The following is an 18,721-nucleotide window of genomic DNA, read 5'->3' as shown; positions in this document are numbered from 1 at the left end:
ATACTCTGGTTTCTCTTCAGATCGTATAAATCTTTCGCCTTTTACTAAAGATTTCCGTGGAGAGGAACACTCAGAGTTTGATTCAATTTTTTGTGGCCCTGCTTTTGTAGGGCTGTTCTATAGTTGCAAAGAAAGAAATGAAGTGTTTGTCTTGTTTTGTACTTTCCGTCTTTTATGTTGTGTGGGGGTTTTCCTTGTTTCGCCATGTTTTCTGGGTAGTCTTGTGAATAGTTCCTACGGTTTGGGAGCTTCCTTCTCTTTCCTCTTAAAGCAGTGTCCTCGTGCTATTGGCAACGCATTTAGCTTTTTTTTTCCTTGGGATTTGTTTTATCAGAAATGAGGACTTTGTTGCTTTTGCCTAGGTCTTAATTTTATGGGGTGTCTTCATTGCTACCTGTTTTGGCAAGGCTGCTTTTGTTGGCTGCACACAGATTTGATAGAGTATTTCCATTCATTATTATATAAATCCTGTGTAAAAGTCTCATTGTCGATCGGGAATGGTTCTCGCCATCTACTCCTCAGTGCTGTCTATTAGGTCTCAGAAAAGGTGAGTGACAGAAGGAATATTGATGTGGATGTACCCGATGAAGAAGCAGCGCTCCGAAAGCTGGTACTTCCAAATAATCCCGTTGGACTATAACCCGGTGTCGTGTGAGTTTTAACTGAGAAAGAATATTGTCTTCGGAATAGTGAATGTGGGAGGTCGAACTGTGTGGTGCTGGAAAAGCAGTCGGTCAGGCAGCGTCCGAGGAGCAGGAGAGTCGACGGTTTGAGTGTAAGCTCTTCATCAGAAACAAGGGGGCTAGGAGATGAATGGCAGTGGGGGGAGGGAAGGTGGCTGGGAATGCTAGCTGGCAGTTGACGTTGGGAGTGAAGTGATAGGTCAGAGAGCAGGGTGGAACGGATAGGTGGGAAGGAGGATGGACAGCTCAAGAGGGCGGTACTGGATTGGAAGGTTGGATCTGGGATAAGGTGGGAGGAGTCGAAATGGGGAAACTGATGAAATCCACATTGATCCTGTGTGGTTAGACTGTCCCAAGGTGGAACATGAGACATTCTTCCTCCAGACATCGGGTGGCTGGAGTTTGGAGGTGGAGGAGGCCCAGGACTTGCATGTCCTTGGCGGAGTGCCAAGGCGACTTAAAACGTTCAGGCTTAGGAGACGACCTGGGAGTGCAGTCTTGAACTGTCCTACCTGTCCACCTTCCTTCCCACCTATCCGCTCCACTCTCCTCTCCGACCTATCACCTTCAACCCCACCTTCATCTACCTATCACATTCCCAAATACTTCCCGGCCCCACCCCTCTCCCTTTTATCTCTCAGCTGCCTTGGGCCACCCCGTCATTCCTGATGAAGAGCTTATGCTCGAAACCTCGACTCTCCTGCTCCTCAGTTGCTGCCTGACCGGCTGCGCTTATCCGTCACAAAACTCTTCGACTCCGATCTCCAGCAGCTGCAGTCCTTGCTTTCTCCTGACTGAGGAAGGTGCTTGGTGTCGTTGCTCCCCAATTTCGAGGGTCACTCTGGGAAACTGCTGGCAAATGCAAACTTGTGCACCGCGGTGAGTGAAAGCGAATTGTATTCGGCTCTGTGGGGCTTGATTGGCCAGGATCTGCTGGAGGTGTACCACAGTATGCGGAAAGCTATCCCCAAACTCAACTATGAGCGGAATTGGTGGATGAGGAAATTAGACATTGGCAATCACTTTCACTGCTGAATGCGGATGACAAGGTCAAAGGTCTTCGCCAACCGGGTCAGGTCTGATCTGGGATTGGTGATTCGCCCCAACCATACCTGTGCTGTACCACGGAGGATGATCTCTGAGAGCCTCACACTCCGCAGGGAATGATCAGCTGGGTGCAGGTCAGGAGCTGAATACCTGCCTCATCAGCCTCGACCAGGGGAACACCTTTGCCAGGATATCACGCACGTAGTCATGGGACATGCTCTCCCAAATGGACTTTGCTGGGAAGTCACAACTGGATCCGACAGCTCTAGACCAGCATTGTTAGTGCAGTCTCAATCTCAGAGTGGGAATCAGAAAGTTTCCCGATCAGTTCTGCAGGCTGATCCCATAAAATCATTACCTCACCTAGTTTGAAAGTTGTCGTTGCTCTCCAATTCCGAGGCTTTGACCTTCCACTCCTGGACTCTTCCACAAGGGGAAACAATCTCTTTCCTTTCACCTGCTCAAATACGCTAAGGATCTTGAATGTTTTAACGAGGTTGCTTCTCATTCATCTAAATTACAATGAGTACAAAATCAAACTAGTCCACGTCTGCACGTAAGGCAGTCCTTTCAAACGGGGTATCAACCTCGTGTGCCTTCTGTTGGCTACTTCAAGTGTCAATATCCTTAAATCAGTGTCCCAAATCTGTTCACAGTATTCCAGCTGAGGTCCAACAAGCGCATTGTATAGTTTTAGCGAAACTTCCCTACTTTTATACTTGACGTCCTTTGAAATAAGAGTAAATATTCAATTTGCCTTCCCCATTACTTGCTGAAATTGAATACCTGTACGAGCTTTTTGGAATTCATGCAAGAGGATTCTCAAATCCCACTATATTGTCGATTTCCACAGTCTTTCTCCTTTGAAATAGTATTCAGCTCCTTTATTCTACCTCCTAGATGCCCAGCCAGGTCTGGGCTGCCCCAGGACTAGGCCATGCAGTCGGTACAGCCTGTATCGACACTGAGCACCTGAAAAGCCTGTCTGTCTCACATGACACAAGTGCGAATGGGGTCGGTGGGCAGTTCCCTCACACTTGGAATGTTTTGTATTTAAATGCTACCTTTGATTTCATCAGAACGGTTTTTGATGTGGGATAATTCAGAAATCGGAACTGAAAATTTTGAAAGCATGCAATTCCTGAGGGGCATCAGCACCCCCGGCCGCTTTAAATTTCGTTCGGCCTCTCACCTTTTAAAAAACACTTGAGGAGGACAAAGAGTGAGAGAGGCGGTGCTCGTCTCGCCATCCAAAGCGTAAACAGCACAGGACCGACAACCAGCAATATCGTTTCCAGCGGGGCGAGAGGGAGGCCCCGCCCCTTCATCAACATACCTGGAACATAACGGTGTAAAAGGAAATAGTTACCCCTCTTTCTGTGGGATAGTAACTAGTTTGCGCTATTGAACCTAATGTGAATTAAGTTCTTTGTCCACTGTTCCCCGGGACCGCCCAGAGAGCGTCCTTCACCGAGTTGATGATCCTCCAGGCACAGTTGATGTTCGTCTCGGTGTGCATCCCGGGGAACAGACCGTAGAGCACAGAGTCCCGCGTTACGGCGCTGCTCGGGACGAACCTCGACAAACACCACTGCATTCCTCTCCAGACTTCTTCTGTGTAGGCACATTCCAGAAGGAGGTGTGTGACAGTCTCGTCCCCCCCGCAGCCGCTTCGAGGGCAGCGTGCGGTGCGGCTGGTAGTCCGGGCATGCATAAAGGATCTCACAGGCAGAGCCCTTCTCACCACCAGCCAAGCCATGTCTTGGTGCTTGTTGGAAAGTTCTGGCGATGAGGCATTCTGCCAAATGGCTTTGACAGTCTGCTCAGGGAACCGCTCGATAGGATCCGCCCTCTCCTTTTCCTGAATGGTCTCAAGGACACTACATGCTGACCACTTCCTGATCGACTTGTGGTCAAAGTTGTTTTTCTTCATAAATTTCTCCACGAAGGACAGGTGATAAGGAATGGTCCAACTACTCGGAGCGTTCCGCGGCAGCGAGGCCAGGCCCATCCTTCGCAACACCGGGGACAGGTAGAACCTCAGTACGTAGTGATACTTGGTGTTTGCGTACCGGGAATCCACACACAGCTTGATGCAGCCACACACAAAGGTGGCCATCAGGGTGAGGGTGACATTGGGTGTATTTTTTCCTCCGTTGCCCTGATCTTTATACAGTGAGTCCCTTCGGACCCGGTCCATCTTTGACCTCCATATAAACTGGAAGATGGCCCGGGTGACTGCAGCGGCACAGGTTCTGGGAATAGGCCAGATGTAGAGCGACCGTAGCTTCCATCTGCCCAGTTTCTGCCTCACTTTGCTGATACGCTCCTCCCAAGACTTGGCGCACGCCCCAGCCCCTGCGAACCAAATACCCAGCACCTTCAGATGGTCGGTCCTGACGGTGAAGGGGATCGAGGATTGGTCGGCCCAGTTCCTGAAGAGCATGGCCTTGCTCTTGCCTCGGTTTACCTTGGCCCCCGAGGCCCGTTCGAACTGGTCACAAATGCACATGAGTCTGCGCACGGACAGCGGATCCGAGCAGAAAACGGCGACGTCATCCATGTACAGGGAGGCCTTAACCTGCAGGCCCCCGCTGCCAGGAATAGTCACCCCTCCTGATGGACTCGGCAAATGGCTCTATGCAGCACACAAACAAGGCAGGAGAAAGGGAGCAGCCCTGCCTAACTCCAGATCTGACTGGGAAGCTATCTGATTCCCACCCGTTGATTGAGACTGCACTGACAATGTTGGTGTAGAGCAGTCTGATCCAATTGCAGATTCCCTCCCCAAAGCCCATTTTGGAGAGAACATCTCTCATATACGTGTGTGATATCCTGTCAAAGGCTTTCTCCTGGTCCAGCCTGATCAGACAGGTGTCCAACCCCCTGTCCTGCACGTAGGCGATCGTATCCCTGAGGAGTGCGAGACTCTCAGCGATCTTCCTGCCCGGCACAGCACAGGTTTGGTCAGGGTGAATCACCGACCCTAGAGCAGACCTGACCCGGTTGGCGATTACCTTTGACAGAATTTTGTAATCTGCATTTAACAGTGAGATTGGTCTCCAATTTTTGAGTTCCTCCCTCTCCCCCTTCCGCTTGTAGACGAGGGTGATGATGCCTTTCCTCATGGATTCACTCATGGTACCTGCCCGAAGCATACTGAAATACACCTCCAGCAGGTCCTGGCCAATCAAGTCCCACAGAGCGGAATAGAGCTCGACCGGTAAGCCGTCGCTTCCGGGAGTTTTATTCTTTTCGAAGGACTCGAGGGCCTTGGTCAGCTCGTCCAGAGATAGCGGCTGGTCCAGCCTCTCCCGTGTTCTGTCGTCTAAGACCTCCGTGATAGAGGACAGGAACGACTGATAGGCCGCGCTGTCGGTCGGCTTCGCGTCATACAGACTGGCATTGAAGGATTTACTGATCCTCATGACGTCAGCCTGAGATGACGTTAGCGAGCCATCTTATTCCTTCAGGCTGCTGAGCACAGAGCTCTCTTTGTGCACCTTCTGGAAGAAGAAACGTGATCACGTCTCGTCCTGCTCCACCAAGCGGACCCTGGACCGGAAGATTGTCTTGGAGGCCTCCGAAGCAAAGTGCGAGGCTTGCTGGCCCTTCACCTCCTTGAGGTCCTCCGTGACATCCACCCCCATCGTCTGCAGCAGGATCAGGTTTTGCATACTTTCCTGGAGCTGGGACAGTTTTCCCCGCCACTCTCTCGCCTCCTGAACACCTTTGAGGATGAAGAACCTCTTGATGTTCCCTTTTACTGTTTCCCACCAGTCCGCTGGGGACTCAAAGAGGGGCTTCACGGTTCTCCAACCTGCGTAGTCCCTCATGAGCTCCTCAATGTTTTCCGGGGTCAACAGCTTGGTGTTTAGCTTCCAAGTTCCCTTACCAGCCCGCTGCTCATCCTGTAGGTGACAGTCGGCCAGCAGGAGGCAGTGGTCGGAGAAGAACACCGGCTTGATGTCGGTGGATCTGACCGAGAGCGTTCGGGACACAAACAGGTAATCTATCCTTGAGCGGATAGACCCGTCTGCCCGTGACCAGGTGTATCTACGCTGCGCTCCGTCTGCAGGGGCACTGAAGACGTCGTGCAGCTTGGCGTCTTTTACCGTGTCCATCAGGGCTCTGGACGTGGTGTCCAGTTTACTATCCCCCCCGCCGGATCGTCCATCTGCATCAATGACCGGCCTGGACGTAGCCAGCAACAGTGGAAGCTGCTGCAGGACGGCCAACCGTTCACTCTTACTCACTGGGGCGTACACATTAATCAGTCTCAGGGGAGCATTCCTGTACATTTTTTTTAATTTCAAAAATATACTTTATTCATAAAATAATTTGATGGTCTGTACACTTGGTCATGCCATACATATGTAAACATGTACATACAGAGATCAAAACTTATCGTTTTTATACAGGTCTGTACATTTTTCAATCATATGCCCATATAATTAGCTGAGGCGTCAGCAGAGCCCAAATGACTGCATGGGCCCCCTGTTCTTCGTTAGGCAGGCAGACTTTATACACTGGTCTTTCCCCACCGCGCCTTGGCGGCAGTTGCCCCAAGCTTCAGCGCGTCCCTCAACACGTAGTCCTGAACCATGGAATGTGCCAGTCTGCAGCACTCAGTCGGGGTCAACTCCTTCAGCTGGAAGATCAACAGGTTTCGGACCACCCAGAGAGCGTCCTTCACCGAGTTGATGATCCTCCAGGCACAGTTGATGTTCGTCTCAGTGTTTTTCCCGGGGAACAGGCCGTAGAGCACGGAGTCCCGCGTCACGGCGCTGCTCGGGACGAACCTCGACAAACACCACTGCATTCCTCTCCAGACTTCCTCTGCGTAGGCACATTCCAGAAGGAGGTGTGTGACAGTCTCGTCCCCCCCGCAGCCGCTTCGAGGGCAGCGTGCGGTGCGGCTGAGAGTCTGGGCGTGCATTAAGGATCTCACAGGCAGAGCCCTTCTCACCACCAGCCAAGCCATGTCTTGGTGCTTGTTGGAAAGTTCTGGCGATGAGGTATTCTGCCAAATGGCTTTGACAGTCTGCTTAGGGAATCGCTCGATAGGATCCGCCCTCTCCTTTTCCCGAAGGGTCTCAAGGACACTACGTGCTGACCATTTCCTGATGGACTTGTGGTCAAAGTTGTTTTTCTTCATAAATTTCTCCACGAAGGACAGGTGATAAGGAATGGTCCAACTACTCGGAGCGTTCCGCGGCAGCGAGGCCAGGCCCATCCTTCGCAACACCGGGTCAGGTAGAACCTCAGTACGTAGTGACACTTGGTGTTTGCGTACCGGGGATCCACGCACAGCTTGATGCAGCCACACACAAAGGTGGCCATCAGGGTGAGGGTGGCATTGGGTGTATTTTTTTCCCCCGTTGCCCAGATCTTTGTACAGTGAGTCCCTTCGGACCCGGTCCATCTTTGACCTCCATATGAACTGGAAGATGGCCCGGGTGACTGCAGCGGCACAGGTTCTGGGAATAGGCCAGACCTGTGCCACGTATAATAGCAATGATAGTGCCTCACACCTGATGACCAGGTTTTTTCCCGCGATGGAGAGCGACTGTAGCTTCCATCTGCCCAGTTTCTGCCTCACTTTGCTGATACGCTCCTCCCAAGACTTGGCGCACACCCCAGCCCCTCCGAGCCAAATACCCAGCACCTTCAGGTGGTTGGTCCTGACGGTGAAGGGGATTGAGGATTCTTCGGCCCAGTTCCCGAAGAGCATGGCCTCGCTCTTGCCTCGGTTTACCTTGGCCCCCAAAGCCCGTTCGAACTGGTCACAAATGCACATGAGTCTGCGCACGGACAGCGGATCCGAGCAGAAAACGGCGACGTCATCCATGTACAGGGAGGCCTTAACCTGCAGGCCCCCGCTGCCAGGAATAGTCACCCCTCTCAGGCTCGCATCCTTCCTGATGGACTCGGCAAATGGCTCTATGCAGCACACAAACAAGGCAGGAGAGAGGAGGCAGCCCCGCCTGACTCCAGATCTGACTGGGAAGCTATCTGATTCCCACCCATTAATTGAGACTGCACTGACAACGTTGGTGTAGAGCAGTCTGATCCAATTGCAGATTCCCTCCCTAAAGCCCATTTTGGAGAGAACATCTCTCATATACGTGTGTGACATCCTGTCAAAGGCTTTCTCCTGGTCCAGGCTGATCAGGCAGGTAAAAGGCGAAATTTTTTTTTATTTCAAAAATATACTTTATTCATAAAATAATTTGATGGCCTGTACAGTTGGTCATGCCATACATATGTAAACATGTACATACAGAGATCAGAATTTATCATTTTTTCACAGGTCTGTACATTTTTCAATCATATGCCCATATAATTAGCTGAGGCATCAGCAGAGCCCAAATGACTGCATGGGCCCCCTGTTCTTCGTTAGGCAGGCAGACTTTACACAGTGATCTTTCCCCACCGCGCCTTGGCGGCAGCTGCCCCAAGCTTCAGCGCGTCCCTCAACACGTAGTCCTGGACCATGGAATGTGCCAGTCTGCAACACTCAGTCGGGGTCAACTCCTTCAGCTGGAAGATCAGCAGGTTTCGGACCACCCAGAGAGCGTCCTTCACCGAGTTGATGATCCTCCAGGCACAGTTGATGTTCGTCTCGGTATGCGTCCCGGGGAACAGGCCGTAGAGCACGGAGTCCCGCGTCACGGCGCTGCTCGGGACGAACCTCGACAAACACCACTGCATTCCTCTCCAGACTTCTTCTGCGTAGGCACATTCCAGAAGGAGGTGTGTGACAGTCTTGATCTCCCCACAGCCGCTTCGAGGGCAGCGTGCGGTGCGGCTGAGAGTCTGGGCGTGCATTAAGGATCTCACAGGCAGAGCCCTTCTCACCACCAGCCAACCCACGTCTTGGTGCTTGTTGGAAAGTTCTGGCGATGAGGCATTCTGCCAAATTGATTTGAAAGTCTGCTCAGGGAACCGCTCGATAGGATCCGCCCTCTCCTTTTCCCGAAGGGTCTCAAGGACACTACGTGCTGACCATTTCCTGATGGACTTGTGGTCAAAGTTGTTTTTCTTCATAAATTTCTCCACGAAGGACAGGTGATAAGGAATAGTCCAACTACTCGGAGCGTTCCGCGGCAGCGAGGCCAGGCCCATCCTTCGCAACACCGGGGACAGGTAGAACCTCAGTACGTAGTGACACTTGGTGTTTGCGTACCGGGGATCCACGCACAGCTTGATGCAGCCACACACAAAGGTGGCCATCAGGGTGAGGGTGGCATTGGGTGTATTTTTTCCCCCGTTGCCCAGATCTTTGTACAGTGAGTCCCTTCGGACCCGGTCCATCTTTGACCTCCATATGAACTGGAAGATGGCCCGGGTGACTGGCAGCACACAAACAAGGCAGGAGAAAGGGGGCAGCCCTGCCTAACTCCAGATCTGACTGGGAAGCTATCTGATTCCCACCCATTGATTGAGACTGCACTGACAATGTTGGTGTAGAGCAGTCTGATCCAATTGCAGATTCCCTCCCCAAAGCCCATTTTGGAGAGAACATCTCTCATATACGTGTGTGACATCCTGTCAAAGGCTTTCTCCTGGTCCAGGCTGATCAGGCAGGTAAAAGGCGAATTTTTTTTTTATTTCAAAAATATACTTTATTCATAAAATAATTTAATGGTCTGTACAATTGGTCATGCCATACATATGTAAACATGTACATACAGAGATCAAAACTTATCATTTTTATACAGGTCTGTACATTTTTTGATCATATGCCCATATGATCACAGATCATATGCCCATATGATCTGCACACAGACTTGATAGAGTATTTCCATTCATTATTATGTACCCGATGAAGAAGCAGCGCTCCGAAAGCTGGTACTTCTAAATAATCACCGTTCGACCTCCCACATTCACTATTCCGAAGACAATATTCTTTCTCAGTTAAAACTCACACGACACCGGGTTATAGTCCAACGGGATCATTTGGAAGTACCAGCTTTCGGAGCGCTGCTTCTTCATCGGGTACATCCACATCAATATTCCTTCTGTCACTCACCTTTTCTGAGACCTAATAGACAGCACTGAGGAGTAGATGGCGAGAACCATTCCCGATCGACAATGAGACTTTTACACAGGATTTATATAATAATGAATGGAAATACTCTATCAAATCTGTGTGCAGCCAACAAAAGCAGCCTTGCCAAAACAGGTAGCAATGAAGACACCCCATAAAATTAAGACCTAGGCAAAAGCAACAAAGTCCTCATTTCTGATAAAACAAATCCCAAGGAAAAAAAAAGCTAAATGCGTTGCCAATAGCACGAGGACACTGCTTTAAGAGGAAAGAGAAGGAAGCTCCCAAACCGTAGGAACTATTCACAAGACTACCCAGAAAACATGGCGAAACAAGGAAAACCCCCACACAACATAAAAGACGGGAAGTACAAAACAAGACAAACACTTCATTTCTTTCTTTGCAACTATAGAACAGCCCTACAAAAGCAGGGCAACAAAAAATTGAATCAAACTCTGAGTGTTCCTCTCCACGGAAATCTTTAGTAAAAGGCGAAAGATTTTTTTTTATTTCAAAAATATACTTTATTCATATATATTTAATCTATACAATTGGACATGTCATCATTTTGCAAACATTCCATTTCTTTACGTATCGAAAACAGGGTAATCATTCATATTCACAGGTTAGTGCGATTTCATTGAGCTCAGACGCCAGCGGAGCCCAAATGACTGCGTGGGCCCCCTGTTCTTCTTTAGACAGGCAGATGTTAGACGGTGGTCTTTCCCCACCGCGCCTTGGTGGCAGCTGCCCCAAGCTTCAGCGCGTCCCTCAACACGTAGTCCTGGACCATGGAATGTGCCAGTCTGCAACACTCAGTCGGGGTCAACTCCTTCAGCTGGAAGATCAACAGGTTTCGGACCACCCAGAGAGCGTCCTTCACCGAGCTGATGATCCTCCAGACACAGTTGATGTTCGTCTCGGTGTGCGTCCCAGGGAACAGGCCGTAGAGCACGGAGTCCCGCGTCACAGCGCTGCTCGGGACGAACCTCGACAAACACCATTGCATTCCTCTCCAGACTTCCTCTGCATAGGCACATTCCAGAAGGAGGTGTGTGACAGTCTCGTCCCCCCCGCAGCCGCTTCGAGGGCAGCGTGCGGTGCGGCAGAGAGTCCGGGCGTGCATAAATGATCTCACAGGCAGAGCCCTTCTCACCACCAGCCAAGCCATGTCTTGGTGCTTGTTGGAAAGTTCTGGCGATGAGGCATTCTGCCAAATGGCCTTGACAGTCTGCTCAGGGAACCGCTCGACAGGATCCGCCCTCGCCTTTTCCCGAAGGGTCTCAAGGACACTACGTGCTGACCACTTCCTGATGGATTTGTGGTCAAAGGTGTTTTTCTTGATACATTTCTCCACGAAGGACAGGTGGTACGGAATGGTCCAACTACTCGGAGCGTTCCGCGGCAGCGAGGCCAGGCCCATCCTTCGCAACACCCGGGACAGGTAGAACCTCAGTACGTAGTGACACTTGGTGTTTGCGTACCGGGGATCCACGCACAGCTTGATGCAGCCACACACAAAGGTGGCCATCAGGGTGAGGGTTGCATTGGGTGTGTTTTTTCCCCCATTGCACCGGTCTTTGTACATTACATCTCTTCGGACCCGGTCCATCTTTGATCTCCACACGAAGTGGAAGATGGCCCGGGTGACTGCGGCGGCACAGGTTCTGGGGATAGGCCAGACCTGTGCCACGTATAACAATACTGAGAGTACCTCACACCTGATGACCAGGTTCTTACCCGCGATGGAGAGCGACCGTTGCTCCCATCTGCCCAGTTTCTGTCTCACCTTCCTGATCCGCTCCTCCCAGGTCTTGGCGCACGCCCCAGCCCCCCAGAACCAAATACCCAGCACCTTCAGGTGGTCAGTCCTGACGGTGAAGGGGATAGAGGATTGGTCGGCCCAGTTCCCGAAGAGCATGGCTTCGCTCTTGCCTCGGTTTACCTTGGCTCCTGAGGCCCGTTCGAACTGGTCACAGATGCACATGATTCTGTGCACGGACAGCGGATCCGAGCAGAACACGGCGACGTCATCCATGTACAGGGAGGCCTTAACCTGCAGACCCCCGCTGCCAGGAATAGTCACCCCTTTCAGGCTCGCATCCTTCCTGATGGACTCGGCAAATGGCTCTATGCAACACACAAACAAGGCAGGAGAGAGAGGGCAGCCCTGCCTGACTCCAGATCTGACTGGGAAGCTATCTGATTCCCACCCATTGATTGAGACTGCACTGACAATGTTGGTGTAGAGCAGTCTGATCCAATTAGCGATTCCCTCCCCGAAGCCCATTTTGGAGAGGACATCCCTCATATATGTATGCGATATCCTGTCAAAGGCTTTCTCCTGGTCCAGGCTGATGAGGCAGGTGTCCACCCCCCTGTCCTGCACGTAGGCGATCGTATCCCTGAGGAGTGCGAGACTCTCAGCGATCTTCCTGCCCGGTACAGCACAGGTTTGGTCAGGGTGAATCACCGATCCCAGAGCAGACCTGACCCGGTTGGCGATGACCTTTGACAAGATTTTGTAGTGTGTTTAACAGTGAGATCGGTCTCCAATTTCTAATTTCTTCCCTCTCCCCCTTCTGCTTGTAGATGAGGGTGATGATGCCTTTCCTCATGGATTCACTCATGGTACCTGCCCGAAGCATACTGACATACACCTCCAGCAGGTCCTGGCCAATCAAGTCCCAAAGAGCGGAATAGAGCTCGACCGGTAAGCCGTCGCTTCCGGGAGTTTTATTCTTTTCAAAGGACTCGAGGGCCTTGGTCAGCTCGTCCAGAGATAGCGGCTGGTCCAGCCTCTCCCGTGTTCTGTCGTCTAAGACCTCCGTGATAGAGGACAGGAACGACTTGGAGGCCGCGCTGTCGGTTGGCTTCGAGTCATACAGACTGGCATAGAAGGATTTACTGATCCTCATGACGTCAGCCTGAGATGACGTTACCGAGCCATCTTCTTCCTTCAGGCTGCTGAGCACGGAGCTCTCTTTGTGCACCTTCTGGAAGAAGAAACGTGAGCACGTCTCGTCCTGCTCCACCGAGCGGACCCTGGACCGGAAGATTATCTTGGAGGCCTCTGAGGCAAAGAGCGAGGCTTGCTGGCCCTTCACCTCCTTGAGGTCCTCCGTGACATCGACCCCCAACGTCTGCAGCAGGAGCAGGTTCTGCATACTTTCCTGGAGCTGGGACAGTTTTCCCCGTCTCTCTCTCGCCTCCTGAACACCTTTGAGGATGAAGAACCTCTTGATGTTCCCTTTTACTGTTTCCCACCAGTCTGCTGGAGACTCAAAGAGGGACTTCACGGTTCTCCAACCTGCGTAATCCCTCTTGAGCTCCTCAATGTTTCCCGGGGTCAACAGCTTGGTGTTCAGCTTCCACGTTCCCTTACCAGCCCGCTGCTCGTCCTGTAGGTGACAGTCGGCCAGCAGGAGGCAGTGGTCAGAGAAGAACACCGGCTTAACGTTGGTGGATCTGACCGAGAACGTTCGGGACACAAACAGGTAATCTATCCTTGAGCGGATAGACCCGTCTGCCCGTGACCAGGTGTGTCTACGCTGCGCTCCGTCTGCAGGGGTGCTGAAGACGTCGTGCAGCTTGGCGTCTTTGACCGTGTCCATCAGGGCTCTGGACGTGGCGTCCAGTTTACTGTCCCCCCGCCGGATCGTCCATCTGCATCGATGATACAGTTGAAGTCTCCGGCCAGAATGACCGGCCTGGACGTAGCCAGCAACAGTGGAAGCTGCTGCAGGACGGCCAGCCATTCACTCTTACCCGCTGGGGCTTACACATTAATCAGTCTCAGGGGACCATTCCTGTACATGATGTCAGCGACGAGGAGGCGCCCGCCCGCCCACCACCTCCTTAACCTCGGAGATGGTGAAGTTGCCTCCCCGTAACAGAATACCCAGGCCCGAGGAGCGGTTATCGTTACCCCCCGACCAAACTGACGGCCCATGGGCCCACAAGCTCGACCATCTCCTGTAACTGCTGAGGTGCGGTATCCCACACTCCTGCAGAAACAGGACGTCGGCTTTCACGTTGGCCAGGAAGGCCAGAGTTGAAACACATCGCGCAGCAGATTTTATGCTGCGCACATTGATAGTTGCAATTTTAAACCCCATTTTGTTAACAGATTGTAAGGTTACCCATGTCCGATTGCTGCTGGTCCTGCCCCTCTGGGGTAGCTGTCTGCATCCCCGTGCAGTACGCAAACTGCTGGACCCTCGCAGGGCTGAGGTAGCTGTCCAGTTCCTCACTCGGCCCATTTGCCCGCTTCGGTGTCATCGGGCCGAGACCAGGGTCCACGCTGTCTGTTTCTATATCTGACAGCGGGGCTGTCAGAGGGTCGCTGCTCCCAGTGACCTGGAGCTGTGGGGCGGTGGGTCCCTCCTGGCTTTCAACTGGTGGGGGGTGGTGGTTTCCCATTTCCTCAGGAGGCTCGTCCATTGGTTGACAGTTGCTGCTCTCCTTTCTCCTCGCAGCGCTCTGCCTCTTCTTTTGGTGACGACTCTCCTTTCATCCGTCCTCACTCTCCGAAGAGCTGTCCGTGTCTTCCACCTGCAGCTGCCTTTTCCCCTTTTTCTGGGAGGTCTTGGTGACCGGGTGGGTTTTCCTCTTCCTGTTTTTCACCACGGTCCATTCCTCTGCCTCCTTCTTTCCCTTCTCCGCCTCCTCTTCCTGTCCTGTTGGAGCTTCGCTCGGCAGCTGTACCTCTCCGGTCGCTGTCATCTGCTCTGCTCCGGCCTGTCCTTCCTGTCGCGTGCCTCCAGACACCATTCCCTTGCCGGTTTGCGGTGCCTTGCCGTCCTTTTGTGGCCCGCCTCCAGCCATCTGCGCGTAGGTGGCGGCACCTCGTCTTGGGCAGGCCCTGTACACGTGGCCCGCCTCCCCGCACAGATTGCAGTTCCTTTCCTCCTTGCACTCTTTGGTCGTGTGGCCCTCCTTCTTGCAATTGCGACAGATCGTGACCTTGCAGTCCGCCGCCATGTGGCCTGACCTCCCACAGGTTCGGCACACTTTCGGCTGCCCTGCATAAGTCAGGTACCCTCTGCTCCCTCCGATAGCAAAGCTGGAGGGTGGGTGGAGGATATTCCCGCTGGCGTCCACCCTCAGGGTTACCTTGACCTGTCGTTTGCTGGTCCAGATCCCGAAAGGATCAACCACGTCGGTGCTTTGACCCTCGACCTGCACATATCTTCCCAGGAACGTCAGGACATCAGTTGCTGGCACGTAGGGGTTGTACATGTGGATAGTAACAACCCGGCTCCTCTGTGCAGGAAGCACACACAGCGGCTCCCCTTCCTTCTCCTTGAAGACCTTCAGGAGCTGCTCACATTGCTTCACGCTCCTGAAGGTGACATCGAAGTAGCCTGACCCAGGGAAATCCTGCAGGCAGTACACTTCTGCTGCGGCGAATCCACAGCACTCGAACAACACCTTCTTGACGAACACCGTCCAATCGACTGGTGTCCGCTCCTCCACCTTCTTAAAGGACACCCGGACGGTGTTTCGAACCCCCTGCCCAGGGCTGCGCGCAGCTGTTGAGGCTATAGCTCTGAGGTTGGCTGGTCCCTGCATTGACGTTAGGCCAAAGCCAGCATGAAGATCCACCAATAGCAGGTCAGCACAACCAAACGATCCTCCAACGTCCAATCACGATCCAGCGATGATCTCCACTAGCTCTGATGACTCGCAACTCGACCCCTGTCCTGATAAGAACAGACACTTGATCTTAGCCAAAAGGCAAAAGATTTATACGATCTGAAGAGAAACCAGAGTATACTAAAGAACTCGCTAACCTTACCCTCAACCCACTATGCTTGTAGCTCTGTAGCATCATGCTGACTGACCACACTGACAAGTATCATCAATACCAGAGGACAAAGAACTTAATTCACATTAGGTTCAATAGCGCAAACTAGTTACTATCCCACAGAAAGAGGGGTAACTATATCCTTTCGCACCGTTATGTTCCAGGTATGTTGATGAAGGGGCGGGGCCTCCCTCTCGCCCCGCTGGAAACGATATTGCTGGTTGTCGGTCCTGTGCTCTTTACGCTTTGGATGGCGAGACGAGCACCGCCTCTCTCACTCTTTGTCCTCCTCAAGTGTTTTTTAAAAGGTGAGAGGCCGAACGAAATTTAAAGCGGCCGGGGGTGCTGATGCCCCTCAGGAATTCCATGCTTTCAAAAGTTTCAGTTCCGATTTCTGAATTATCCCACACCAAAAACCGTTCTGATGAAATCAAAGGTAGCATTTAAATACAAAACATTCCAAGTGTGAGGGAACTGCCCACCGACCCCATTCGCACAACTTGTGTCATGTGAGACAGACAGGCTTTTCAGGTGCTCAGTGTCGATTCAGGCTGTACCGACTGCATGGCCTAGTCCTGGGGCAGCCCAGACCTGGCTGGGCATCTAGGAGGTAGAATAGAGGAGCTGAATACTATTTCAAAGGAGAAAGACTGTGGAAATCGACAATATAGTGGGATTTGAGAATCCTCTTGCATGAATTCCAAAAAGCTCGTACAGGTATTCAATTTCAGCAAGTAATGGGGAAGGCAAATTGAATATTTACTCTTATTTCAAAGGACGTCAAGTATAAAAGTAGGGAAGTTTCGCTAAAACTATACAATGCGCTTGTTGGACCTCAGCTGGAATACTGTGAACAGATTTGGGACACTGATTTAAGGATATTGACACTTGAAGTAGCCAACAGAAGGCACACGAGGTTGATACCCCGTTTGAAAGGACTGCCTTACGTGCAGACGTGGACTAGTTTGATTTTGTACTCATTGTAATTTAGATGAATGAGAAGCAACCTCGTTAAAACATTCAAGATCCTTAGCGTATTTGAGCAGGTGAAAGGAAAGAGATTGTTTCCCCTTGTGGAAGAGTCCAGGAGTGGAAGGTCAAAGCCTCAGAATTGGAGAGCAACGACAACTTTCAAACTAGGTGAGGTAATGATTTTATGGGATCAGCCTGCAGAACTGATCGGGAAACTTTCTGATTCCCACTCTGAGATTGAGACTGCACTAACAATGCTGGTCTAGAGCTGTCGGATCCAGTTGTGACTTCCCAGCAAAGTCCATTTGGGAGAGCATGTCCCATGACTACGTGCGTGATATCCTGGCAAAGGTGTTCCCCTGGTCGAGGCTGATGAGGCAGGTATTCAGCTCCTGACCTGCACCCAGCTGATCATTCCCTGCGGAGTGTGAGGCTCTCAGAGATCATCCTCCGTGGTACAGCACAGGTATGGTTGGGGCGAATCACCAATCCCAGATCAGACCTGACCCGGTTGGCGAAGACCTTTGACCTTGTCATCCGCATTCAGCAGTGAAAGTGATTGCCAATGTCTAATTTCCTCATCCACCAATTCCGCTCATAGTTGAGTTTGGGGATAGCTTTCCGCATACTGTGGTACACCTCCAGCAGATCCTGGCCAATCAAGCCCCACAGAGCCGAATACAATTCGCTTTCACTCACCGCGGTGCACAAGTTTGCATTTGCCAGCAGTTTCCCAGAGTGACCCTCGAAATTGGGGAGCAACGACACCAAGCACCTTCCTCAGTCAGGAGAAAGCAAGGACTGCAGCTGCTGGAGATCAGAGTCGAAGAGTTTTGTGACGGATAAGCGCAGCCGGTCAGGCAGCAACTGAGGAGCAGGAGAGTCGAGGTTTCGAGCATAAGCTCTTCATCAGGAATGACGGGGTGGCCCAAGGCAGCTGAGAGATAAAAGGGAGAGGGGTGGGGCCGGGAAGTATTTGGGAATGTGATAGGTAGATGAAGGTGGGGTTGAAGGTGATAGGTCGGAGAGGAGAGTGGAGCGGATAGGTGGGAAGGAAGGTGGACAGGTAGGACAGTTCAAGACTGCACTCCCAGGTCGTCTCCTAAGCCTGAACGTTTTAAGTCGCCCTGGCACTCCGCCAAGGACATGCAAGTCCTGGGCCTCCTCCACCTCCAAACTCCAGCCACCCGATGTCTGGAGGAAGAATGTCTCATGTTCCACCTTGCGACAGTCTAACCACACAGGATCAATGTGGATTTCATCAGTTTCCCCATTTCGCCTCCTCCCACCTTATCCCAGATCCAACCTTCCAATCCAGTACCGCCCTCTTGAGCTGTCCTACCTGTCCATCCTCCTTCCCACCTATCCGTTCCACCCTGCTCTCTGACCTATCACTTCACTCCCAACGTCAACTGCCAGCTAGCATTCCCAGCCACCTTCCCTCCCCCCACTGCCATTCATCTCCTAGCCCCCTTGTTTCTGATGAAGAGCTTACACTCAAACCGTCGACTCTCCTGCTCCTCGGACGCTGCCTGACCGACTGCTTTTCCAGCACCACACCGTTCGACCTCCCACATTCACTATTCCGAAGACAATATTCTTTCTCAGTTAAAACTCACACGACACCAGGTTATAGTCCAACGGGATTATTTGGAAGTACCAGCTTTCGGAGCGCTGCTTCTTCATCGGGTACATCCACATCAATATTCCTTCTGTCACTCACCTTTTCTGAGACCTAATAGACAGCACTGAGGAGTAGATGGCGAGAACCATTCCCGATCGACAATGAGACTTTTACACAGGATTTATATAATAATGAATGGAAATACTCTATCAAATCTGTGTGCAGCCAACAAAAGCAGCCTTGCCAAAACAGGTAGCAATGAAGACACCCCATAAAATTAAGACCTAGGCAAAAGCAACAAAGTCCTCATTTCTGATAAAACAAATCCCAAGGAAAAAAAAAGCTAAATGCGTTGCCAATAGCACGAGGACACTGCTTTAAGAGGAAAGAGAAGGAAGCTCCCAAACCGTAGGAACTATTCACAAGACTACCCAGAAAACATGGCGAAACAAGGAAAACCCCCACACAACATAAAAGACAGAAAGTACAAAACAAGACAAACACTTCATTTCTTTCTTTGCAACTATAGAACA

General features: G+C 51.6%; 2 non-coding genes across 2 annotated transcripts; one reads left to right on the top strand and one right to left on the bottom strand.

Annotated features, from left to right (window-relative positions):
- On the top strand, nt 1-113 carry LOC148149012 (U5 spliceosomal RNA). Its single transcript, XR_015758554.1, has one exon. It is a non-coding gene; the product is annotated as a U5 spliceosomal RNA (small nuclear RNA).
- A 10,085-nt stretch (nt 114-10,198) lies between these two features.
- On the bottom strand, nt 10,199-10,314 carry LOC148149011 (U5 spliceosomal RNA). Its single transcript, XR_015758555.1, has one exon. It is a non-coding gene; the product is annotated as a U5 spliceosomal RNA (small nuclear RNA).
- Nucleotides 10,315-18,721: the final 8,407 nt, after the last annotated feature.

This window comes from Chiloscyllium plagiosum, unplaced genomic scaffold (genome assembly GCF_037043375.1).
Source record: "Chiloscyllium plagiosum isolate Xiang-an unplaced genomic scaffold, Cpla_swu_hap1 HiC_scaffold_10, whole genome shotgun sequence".
NCBI lineage: Eukaryota > Metazoa > Chordata > Chondrichthyes > Orectolobiformes > Hemiscylliidae > Chiloscyllium > Chiloscyllium plagiosum.
The sequence above is the reverse complement of the archived record's forward strand: the minus strand, read 5'-3'. Positions and strand labels throughout refer to the sequence as shown.